This window comes from Tupaia chinensis, unplaced genomic scaffold, assembly GCF_000334495.1.
Source record: "Tupaia chinensis unplaced genomic scaffold, TupChi_1.0 Scaffold149383_1, whole genome shotgun sequence".
NCBI classification, from domain to species: domain Eukaryota; kingdom Metazoa; phylum Chordata; class Mammalia; order Scandentia; family Tupaiidae; genus Tupaia; species Tupaia belangeri.
The window spans coordinates 2,040,466-2,049,367 of NW_006209227.1; the positions used below are offsets into that span (position 1 = coordinate 2,040,466).

An 8,902-nucleotide genomic window follows, 5' to 3' on the forward strand; every position below is an offset into this window, starting at 1 on the left:
CCCCAATAGCTGGGCCTAGGCAATTGGAAGCCAGTTTAGATGGGGCTCTCGGACATTCTGAGACCTTGTCCTCAGGACAGGAGCACCCAGGGCAGGAAGAATCCTGGACCCCAGCACTGGGGCTGGTCAGTTCCTGTGTCCTTTTGGTATCTAAGTGCAGCCTGCACGCCATCACAGCCCCGTTGGGTGGCTAGCATTCTCAGCTTGCTGGACGTTTTCTACATCTTGTTTAAATGTTAGTGTGCTTTTAAAAGAAGAAATTGAGGGGGGAGGGAACCAGCAGGTGGCATAATGGTTATGTCACTGAACTACCACATAGTCAACCACGGTTTAAGCCCTGGACCCAGCGGTTTAAAAACTCATGCCGAGTGCATGTGTGTGCCCAAAATTCCTAGAGGAGAATGGAGGAGAAGGGATTGTGGCGTGGCCATCCCCCCGGGGGATGATTTCTCTCTTCCCGTTTCTCTTTCTCTCTCTCTCTTTGGGGAGCACATGTGCCCTATTGCAAAAGTCTCTCTTAAAAAAAAAGGTCAAACTTTTATTTTTAAGAATTTTTTAATGTAACTTTATTTATTTACTTACTTACTTATTTCAGTTTGACCAGAGAGGGACGGGTGGTGGTGGTGGTGGTGGTGGTGGGGGGAGAAAGCAAGCCACCAGTCCAGAACTAGAACCACAGTCGGCCATGTGGAAGTCCAGCGCCTTTAACCACCACGCCACCTGCCATCCCCTTAAAACTTTTTTAAAGTCTTGCTCCCCACATCCCCTCCCCTGCTTCCTGTCTCTGTGCATGGCAACCTATGGGGCGACCTTTCCGAGTATGGGCGTTCTGTCTGCTTGGAGGTGAACACATCTCTCAGGCTAAGTCGGCACCGAGCTGTTTTCAGCCCACTTTTCCAGGGAGGCTACAGCCTCCAGGAGCAGGCCCCCTCATCCTCTGTGCTTTCCTATCGAGTCAGCAGGGAAGAAGCTGCTAGTGTCCCGGAATGGCCTCCGCTCTCTTCCCCCTTTTCCATTTCGCAAATGGGCCTTAGAGTGCTAAGGTGGCATGGGTTTTCTGACAGTAAGAGGCCTGTAGTAGAAATGAGGGTAGGTATTGAATAGCTGAGTGGGGGGTGTTCCAGTCTTCAGTTTCCCTGTCCTGGAGGGAAGGATTTGCCTTGACTCAGCCCTGCACAGTACAGGAATTCTTCCAAAAGATGAGCTGCTGATGGGGATGACCATCCTGCAGATTCCCTGTATCACTGAGCAGCTGAAAGCTGGCTCCAGACGCTCGCCCACCAGCTCCCTTGCCCCAAGGTGATATCGTCCCCTCCCACACCCCTGCGTCTCTGCAGTCTTCTCTGTCATCCTGCCATGTGGGCATACGGGGCATCAAAAGGGAGAAACAGGGACAGAGCAGACTTCCCTTGAAAGTACTTTCTCTAGTGTTAGGTAAGGTGTCCTCCAATACAGGGTCATTGTCTCAAAGGGGACTCAGAGATAACACTCAGTCCTGTCCCCTCCGCTTTATCAGCAGGTATGTTCCTATCATCCTTTGCTAGATGGGCACCTCAGAGGGCTCTGTCCTTTCAAAAGGAGTTTTTTATGCCACTGACCTTGTAAAGAGATGCTCGCCCTGTTACATCAGTGTTCGGCCTTCTGAAGCTTCTCAGATGGAAATAGCGGGAACACAGGCACTTAGTGAAGGACGAGCCGTGCGGCTGTGCACGTCAGATGTGAAAGGACAGTGGGCCTTTGAGCGGACATGACCGTCTTCCCACCAAGCTCCCCTACGCTCCTTCTGCTCCCTGTGCATGTACTGTTGTGTTTTTGTTGTTGTTTTGTTTTTCAGTTTGCTATAGGGCACGTGCACTTGCTAGAGAGAGAGAGGGAAAGTGAGACATCACCCCTCAGGGGACATGGCCATGCTGTAATCCCTTCTCCATTCTCCTATTGGGATTTGAAGCACACATGCACATACACCTGGCATTATTTTCAAGCCACCAGATCTGGGACTCAAACCGTGCATTTGGCCATGTGAGGTCAGCTGCTTTAACCTCCATGCCACCTACTGGCCTGCAGCGTACTTCTTTGGAGTTGCCCTCTGTGGAAGGGTTGGAGATGACAGCCTGCCACGTCACAGGAAGAATCATTTGCCAGGAGCAGGAGGAAATTGCTGTTCGGCTGGGCTGAGTGTGCTCTCTGGTATTTACTGACTCTGACCAGTTGCCACATGTCCAGGTGCTTGTAACAATTTCAGGATAGGCCAATCAAAGCCAGAGGTTTGGGCCAGCCTATGGCATTGTGATTGAAGCAGGTGACTCCCACATGGCTGACTGTGCAGTCGAGTCCCAGACCCAGTGCGTGTGTGCCCCAAATTCTAAAATGAGACCAGCGGTTGGTGTAATGGCTACATTGCTGGGCTCCCATGTAGTCAACAGTGGTTTGAGTCCCGTACCCGGTGGCTTAAAGTCATGCCGGGCGCATGTGCATGCATGCCCAAGATCGCAAGAGGAGAATGGAGGAGAAGGGATTGCGGCGTGGCCATCCCCCCTGGGGGGTGATTTCTCGCTTTCTGTCTCTGTCTGTCTCTGTCCTTCTGGCTAGTGCATGCACCCTATAGCAAAAACCTCTCATCAATAAATAAATACTTAAATCTTCTAAAATGTTTCTTTAAAAATTAATTAATTAATTAATTAAAAACCTAGAACTTCTAAAATGTTTCTTTGAAACTAAAAGGAAATATGGCTCCAGAATCTAGGTTAATGTGAATCTCTGTTTTAAAATTTCCAGCAGATTTAAATTTGAAGCACTGGGCTAGGGGGCAGCCAGATAGCCTCAGAGTCTTTGGCAGCCTGGAGATTTCGAAGTCCAGATGGGGATCGGCCTGCTAGGCTGTCGCTGCATTTCTAGTATGGGGCAGGGAAAGTGACTGGGGGTGGCTAGGCCAGTAAAGGCCACTAAAAGGACACATCTCAGGACCTGCCTCCCCCCAGTGCCACACACACACATGTGCACACATGCACACATTTGTCTTTCAAGAATCAGCCATGTTTATAAAGGGAAGGATACTCAGATTTCACTTCCTGGAATATCCTTCCCCTTTGTAACCAGCTCAGAGGTTTTTGGGTTTTGTTATTTTTTTCAATTTTGCCAAAGGGTGTGTGTGTTTGCTGTAGCGAGCCAGAGACTGGGAGTGGGAGGGAGCAGCCTCCGTGAGGGTGAGGGTGGCCACACCGCAGTCCTCCATTTCGCCCTCGTTTCAGGGTTGGGGCACGGATGCGCATGCACCTGCTATGTTTTCCAAGCTCTCAGGGCCAGGATTTGAACCACGCAGTCAGCCCTATGGGATCCGGCTGCCTTAACCACCGGCAGAGCCAGCCCTAATTTCTCTTTTTAAGTTTTGCTATAGGGCATGTGTGCTCACTGGGCAGGAGAGGGAAAGTGCAGAATCACTCCCTGGGGAGGCCGCACCACAACCCCTTCTCCAGTCTCTGCATGGGATCGTGGGCTTGTACGCACAAGTACCTGGCCCAGCGTGTTTCAAGTCACTGGGGACCGGGACCAAAACCGCTCAGGCGGCCATGTGGGATCCAGCGCCTTAACCCCCATGCTGCTGGCAGGACCCAGTTCCGTGTTGGAAGTGTGTGGGAGAAATGTCTCCTTACATGCTTACTCCACCTGTCCAGTTTACGCCAGGCCCCTTCTCCCCACAGCCCCAGGTGAGCGCTGTGGCTGGGTACAAGCAGATGGGAAGGAGCCCTGTTTCCCTCACGTCCGCGGTGAGCACGTTGTGAACGCCGTGACCTGCACCGGAGCTGCCCAGTCTCCTTGGGCTGCCCACGTTACTAGAGCACTTTCTCGCCTTTTTCTTTGTGAGCATCCCAGTGTGTGGATGTGCCGTAACGTCAGCTCTTCCTTTACAAGGGAGATGGGGATCGGCATTTTGAATGGGTCTTGTTGAGTCACGATCTGCCTGCCCGGCCTTCCAGGCAGCTAGGAGTACAGGCACAGACAACTGTCAAGGTGGCCTGGAACTAAACCCGGGCCACCCTGGTGGCTTCAGCCTCTCACGCAGTAGTGCCACTGTGCCATGCATCAGAGCTAGTGAGGTTCACTTTCCCCAGTCCCCTCCCTGTGTGCTTGGGTTGCTTCTAATCTGCGGTTGCGAAGTCACATCAAAGTTTCTGAGGGGATGGGGCAGCGGGTTGCTGTGTGGCATCATCAGATTGGCCAGGAAGGAAGGTCCTGGGTGTGTCATGGGGAGCCCAAGAGCCATGTGGCTCAGCCACCCACCCGCCCACCCCCGTGTGTTTGACTGAGGATAGCTAGGAGATCTGTGTACTGAACACCCTTTTCTCCCATTTTTTTCTTTCAGGGACAATTCAAGCTTTCGAAATACAAAAATCACATTGTGAAAGTACACAAGCTGGCAATAACCCTTTTCTGTATGTGTGTATGTCCGAAATGGATGGGAGGCCTCCAGACAGTCCTTCCTCTGCTCGCTGAAGGGACATCCCTGAGCCGTGGGCTCCCCTTTTGCACTCGCTCCTGGAGGACGGATTCCACAAGACCCTTGAGCATCGCTGACTTTGTAAAGCGGGAAAACGGAAAACGGGACTTTGTCATAGACAAACACAGTTTTTTATGGGGTTCTGTGGGAGAGGGCAGCCTCGCGTTGTACCGTGTGCTGTCCGGGTGCCTCTCGGGCGTCCTGCTTGCTCGGCCCATGCACGTGGGGCATCTGACGTGCATACAGCCAGAGCTGTGACAAGAGCTGTCAGTATTCCGATGTCTGCATCCAGGAGACGCTGTCAGCAAGTCCTGGAGCAGCTGTGAGGGCTCTGCTCTAGCTCTGCCATTAAATTATTGGGACGCTTTGTTTCTTTCTCCGCCCTCTGCCCTGAGTCCCCCGTCTGGGGTTCGTACTGTCTCCTGCCTGCATACCCCTCACCCCCATCTTCCCCCGTGGACCCTCCTTTCAGGCACTGCTGCACTTAGAATGTAACCGTGACCTGCTGGTGTCACTGGGGCCACTGGGGGTTTGCCCGGGTCCATTAAATGAGCAGGATCCAGGTTGATGTGCAGCTGGGTTGTAATGGAAGTCCCAGGTGCAGGTTGTGGAGCTGAGCAGTAACCACAGGTACCGTCTGTGAGCGGGGCTTGTGTGTCAGGCCTGTCCCGGAGGCTCTTGCAAGCCCCTCACTGAGAAAGACCCAGAAGCTGCTTGTTGCCAGATACTAACAGTCGCCGTGGTCGCTCGGTGACCCAGAACTCGGTCAGCTGGCTGACTTCATTCACATGGTGGTCCCTCTCCAGGGTAGTTGGAAAACACCCCTGCAATTCTCGGTCCTCGTCCCTAGTATGTGTGTTAGCAGGTGCAGGCTGACCCGTGGTCCCCAGCAGGAGCCTCTCGAAGCTACCACAGGCGTGCTTCGAGAATGACCAGTTGTCAGAGAAGCTGAGAGACTGGACCCCAGAGGACTGCAGTAAGGTCCCGAGCTCCTGGGCTTCGAATCAGTAACGCACAAGAGCCCTCCAGACAGCTCCCAGCCGCGCTGTCCTACTCTGCTCTTGTGAGCAAAGGTTGCAGTACCTTAAATTAAGGCCTCTCTTGGGAACACGTCCTTGAAGGCTGGGGGGTCCTTGAGCACCTGGTTCAGAAATGAGACGAGAGCAGTGTGTTTGCACCCCCTTTCCTGCTCCCCAACTCCAGGCACCTGCAGTGACCACTGGTTAAGGACGCTGCTGCCTGAAAGGACGGGTCCTGGGGCTGAAAGGTGACGTTAGCTCGGGAAAGGGCCTGGCAGTGATGTGACTCCAGGAACACGAAGAGTGCTTCTGTGTGCAGAGTTGTGAGGGGCTCAGCAGGCCACGGGTGGGGCTCGGGGGCGCAGAGGCTGCCTGAGTGCTGAGACCCCAGGGACGTCATGCTGGCCTAGGCTCAGACTTGCCGTGGAAACTCCAAAGAGCAGGCGTTTGGATTTGCCGTGCTTTGGGTGTCTACCTGAGGGCGCAGGTGTGCACAGTGTGTGGGGGTGTTGTCAGACCTAGCAGGTGTATTGTCCACAGTTTCACTTTTTTGTGTGGTCTCACTTGTCAGATTCTTCTCTTAAGTTTTCTAGAGCTGCTCCTGTTTCCCCTTCTACTGTGTCATAGTAGTATTTGATTTTTACTTTCTGCACCCAAAATACGCTGCCTGTGCTGGTTAGAACGCAAGGCAAGGTCGGCGCCATCGGGGCATCTGGCCCCGGTGTTCTGCCTGGTCTGCTGCCTGCTGGCCCTAAGTGGGAGGTTGACCAGGCAACTGCCCAGGCCTCCCTGGCTGTCTGAACAGGCTCGAGAGGCCTCTTTGTTGGCTCCGACGCTGTGGGCCCGTGACACCTTACAATTATGGTGTCACCTGTTCTAGACACGGGACGACTGCTCAGATGCCGGGGCACGTGCTGGGTGGCCCCTGGAGGACCAACTGGGTCTCCGTGTGCAGCCGCGTTCTCCATTTCCTTTGATTGGATCCTCCTCAAAGCTGGCCCTGTACCTGCCCAGGGCTCTGCTCCTGTGTCCTGTTCATGAGCGTTTGTTCCCCTGTGGCACTGGTAGGGCAATAATTTTGCACCTGGAGCTTGTGGTCCACGATGCTCCAAGAATGAATTCCCGAGTGCTTGCCCGTGAAAAGCGGAGGCCGTGCCAGAGTGAGCTTGCGTTGCACTTTCAGAGCGATTGTCTACTGCGGCAATAAACGGAGGCGTCAGCAAGCCGGGTGTGGCCTCGTTACTCGCAGTGCGGAGCCGGCAGTGCTGCCTGAGCCTGCCTGGCAGTGGCGGGCTCCACGTGCTGTGCATCCTGGAACGAGGGTGCAGGAGCGCCCAGACCCTGCCCAGTCCTTGACCTACATTTATTGTGAAAACACTCTCCAGTGGAGGGTAGTCGTTGCCACGATTCCATTTACATTTTTAAAAGTTTCGCCAGAGGACACACGTGCTCTCTGGAGAGGGAGGTGGGAGTGAGAGCACCCCGAGGGGTGGCCACACCAAAGCCCCTCACCCCTCCTATCAGGGTTTTGAGCACTCACGCACACATGCCCGCTGTGTTTTCCAAACCACCAGTTCTGGGTCTTGAGCCGCAGGGTCCAGGACTTGAACTAAGCATTTGGGATCCAGACACCTTCACCACCACACCACCAGATGACCCCAGTTTACATTTTAATACCATGTTATTTTGCATCCTCCTTATCTTGGGGTAACAAATATTGGACCAAAAGGAAGTTCAAAGGATTTGGTTCTGAAATAAGAGGTCATTGCATGTCTACACTTGGAAAATCTTGTTTCCCTCAAGTGGTTGCACTTAAAGATGGGTGCCCGAGACAGCTAAGGCCATGCTCGTGTGACACACTAAGGGAGAAGGCTGTTGTTGACAAAGGATTTAAAACAATACAGTCTTGGGGCCAGCAGGTAGCGTGGTGAAGTGACTGGATCCCACATGGCTGACTGCAGTTCAAGGCCCAGGCCTGGCGGCTTGAGAATCACACTGGTCGTGTGTGCATGTGTGCCTGAAATCCCGAGAGGAGAATGGAGGAGAAGGGATTGCGGTGTGGCCATCCCCCCGGGGCGCTTTCTCACTTTCTCTCCCTTTCTCTGTCACTCAGGTGAGCATACATACCCTGTGCCAAACTAGAAATAAGAACTAAAAAATGACTCGACTCGAAACAAAACAGCAGTCATCAAGGAGGAAGCACTCTGAGGACAGGTGCTGCGGACCTAGCGCTGGAGACTTTGAGACTCCGGTGTAGCTGCCTGAGCCGGGAGCGGAGGACCCTGCAGGCAGCTGCAGCACCGTGGGTCGGCACCAGCTCAGGAGCTGCCTTGGATAGGTTGCCCACTGGCCGAGCTCCACCCTGCCTCTGGGTGTGCTGCCCAGAGACCAGAGCTCAGTGACCAGCCCAACCCTCCCCTTAGCCACTCGGCGTCCACACACCCTCCCACGCAGATTTGTCCAGTAAGAGGTACCTGGTTGTAAGATCTCAGCTCCTGGGACCAGGAGGTGATGTGGTGGTGTAGTTAAAGTGCTGGATCCCACGTGGGCATCCCTACTGGTGGGCAATTTCTCATCCCTCTCCCCTTTCCAGCAGGCACAAGCCTAGAACGGAAATCTCTATTTATTTAGTTATCTGGGCCATAGGGCGTATGTGCTTGCTGGAGAGACAGACAGAGAGGGAAAGTAAGAACTCACCCCCAGGGGAGATGGCCATGCTACAATCCCTTCTCTGTTCTGGGATTTGGGGAAAACACACGTATGCACTGGACGTGAGTTTCAAGCCACCAGATCTGGGACTGAAGCCGTCGTTGGCCATGTGGGAGTTCAGTGCCTAAACCACTACACCAACTGCTGGTCCCATGGCAAAAAATCCTTTAACATTTTTTTTGAAGAGGTTTATAGGACATGTGCACTCTCTATAAAGACAGAGACAGAAAGTGATAAATCACTCCCCAGGGGGATGGCCATACCACAATCCATTCTCCTCTTGGGATCTTGGTCATGCACACACACATGCATCCAGCATGAGTTTAAGCCACCGGGTCCGGGGTTCGAACTGTGGTTGACTACATGGGAGTCCAGCAACATAGCCATTACACCAACTGCTAGTCTCAACATTTTTTTTTTTTTGAGAGGTTTTTGCTATAGGGTGCGTGTGCTCGCCAGAAATAGAGAGAGAGACAGAGACACAAAGCGAGAAATCACCCCCCAGGAGGGATGGCCACGCCGCAGTCCCTTCTCCTCCATTCTCCTCATGGGATCTTGGACATGCACGCACACGTGCCTGGTGTGAGTTTAAGCCACTGGGTCCGGGACTTGAACTGCGGTCAATTACATGGGACTCCAATGACGTACCAATTACTTACTCCAACTGCTGTTCTCTAGT

At 53.3% G+C, this 8,902-nt stretch overlaps 1 protein-coding gene across 1 annotated transcript in view; it reads left to right on the plus strand.

Annotated features, from left to right (window-relative positions):
- EIF4E2 (eukaryotic translation initiation factor 4E family member 2) overlaps positions 1–6,737 on the plus strand; it is a 45,814-nt gene extending 39,077 nt beyond the window's left edge. Inside the window, exon 12 of the mRNA XM_014585244.1 lies at positions 4,361–6,737. The gene's annotated coding sequence lies outside the window, so the exon portion shown is untranslated. The remainder of the gene's footprint in view (positions 1–4,360) is intronic.
- Positions 6,738–8,902: the final 2,165 nt, after the last annotated feature.